The sequence below is a fragment of the Nicotiana attenuata genome, unplaced genomic scaffold (genome assembly GCF_001879085.1).
Source record: "Nicotiana attenuata strain UT unplaced genomic scaffold, NIATTr2, whole genome shotgun sequence".
NCBI classification, from domain to species: domain Eukaryota; kingdom Viridiplantae; phylum Streptophyta; class Magnoliopsida; order Solanales; family Solanaceae; genus Nicotiana; species Nicotiana attenuata.
In genome coordinates, this window is record NW_017671574.1 from 127,410 (window position 1) to 129,841 (window position 2,432).

Sequence of the window (2,432 nt, forward strand, 5' to 3'; positions counted from 1 at the left end):
GGACTACCCAACTCATCCAACTAATATGAGCTTTCCTCAGAAAATGGGGAAACAAAACACACAAAAGATAAAATAATAAGACTGTATTCAACATCACACTGTTGCGGCGTGCAACCCGATCCAAACAACATACCCATGGCGGCGTGCCATCCGATCTACACATAAAATTCACATAAGGAGATACACACCGAGCTAAATTGCTAATTACTACAAAATACCGAATATCGGTCACAAGCACGCCAAGTGCACAATACCAACCCTAGGGAGACAAACAGCGCCATAAGCTACAAAAACTCAAGCACAACTGAGGTGCGATATATGATCTGAATCTCAAGAGCCATCCCGCTCACATAACACCATCGCTACGCGGAACCTCAACACATAAGAAATTTATCAAGCCGTCTCACAGCTCACACGACATAATATAATATTACATGAAATAGCCGGCGACGAGATAACATCCAACGTCCAAATATTCCTCCATAAGCAGTGCTATGCTGAAATGAACACATACGGCCTAATATAGAGCCCATATTCATATTTAAATCCATTCACAAACCTCAAGCCGATTCTGATCATACCGAACTACGCCAATAGTCTTTTTTGGGTCCATAATAACCTCTTTTTCCATAAATCACAAGAACAACCCTCATATCCGGAGCAACCTCCACAGTCCACAACCCAATCAACCGAGTGCCCTCAGGCATAAAAGCTTCACATTAGTGATATTACCACAATCTTCATACTTGGTTTGAATTTTCAATCAATCAAGTGCCTACATGTCACACTTATACAATCTTCCCGTGAGATACGCTCCTACGACCTTCCGCACTAGATAACGGGTTTGCACATCCATACCACCGATCACACTAATATTATAAAGCATATAAAAAATCCGTAACCAAGATGCAAAGCCTCCGACACAAAAATGCCGATCTCAGGTGACGTTGAAGACAATACCAGCTTACTCCAAACATCCAAATCCCTTTCCTGCTCATCCGAGCTCGTGACATCCTTGTCAACACCGAACCGCAACCTTGATCCTTACTTCCAAATTTCATGCTGCTCACTGCACCTAACATGCCAATATGCGATAGTGCCAGAATTTCATCATAACTCCTGAACCACTAATAGGGTAAACACATTACCATATACAAACTTTTTACTTAACTCATTCTGAGAGAACCATAGCAATACACGAGTAAATCTTCATAACCGTCGAACATGCAAATCTTCAAGTAGTGGTCTAAACCGCCATAATCCCTCCGCAAACTGCCTACCCATAACAGGTCATAATACTTGAATACTTCCAATAAAATCAATCACGGTGGCCGTCAAGCCTCATGCGTACCGTCACAAGTGACATGCATAACTTAATCACGCTGAGGGAATTGATCACTACTACCACTATGCCAATTCAACCATGGCTAGCCAATCCAACCTCTTCCTATTTATCCTTAATTGCCTTAGAGATAATAATAACTCCGCTCAACACATAACGTACTCAACCCGCACTCATCGCGAGTGTCCTTGCAACACGAGACCATGTTGTCTGTAATTCCACGAACCATTTCATACCTTCCTTGCGCGCATATTCGCATCCTCAACCGATGCACCCATTCTGATAATCCCTCCATGAATCCGAAGTCTTTTTCTCTTTTTCCTCCCGATGCCACACTACAAGTCGAAAACATCATAGATCATTCCGAGCCTCTTATCATAATCAACTACAAAAGCTCGATTCTTAACTATACTGCGGGCTTGAACCTTAGGCACCGCATTTTTAATCATTTGAATTCACTAGGACCGTTGTTGAGAGTCATCCACTCTGGCTTGGTCCCGAATATAATTAACTCCGAGGTTCCGCTGGCACATGAACACCCATGTCAATGAAGCACCCGACTGATTCACTTCCTTGCAAATCACCTCCGTACGAAACACAAATTCAGAGTCTTCCCAAAGCATGAACATGAGCCAATCAGGCCAGTTGTAGCACACCTTTACCAATTCCTTTGCTCAAATTACCATTTATGTCCTTTTCCCTTAGTTGTAATAGCTCACCAATACGCCGATAACCCGAACCTCATAAGTGGGTAACCATGCAACCAAATCGTAGGAGGTGGGACTCTCCCACTTAGCTTGGAGCCACCATTACGCAACTATGGAACCCACCAAGATTCCTTATCTCCTGTTGACATAACCTTGCACAATCAAACCGCTAAAATTCTCGAATCCTTCTGTTAAATCACTTTATGAATGCTGTGAATCATTAACTACATTCACATGACCGATCTCCTTACCGTAGCCGGTAGAATTCTTCGCAGAAGCTTCGCCAACCACGCGACCGTTGATCTGCTCACAGGAGATAACCCACCTGTGGAAATTACATGCCGACATCTCCCAACGACGTTGTAGGGGTGGGGGGGGGGGGG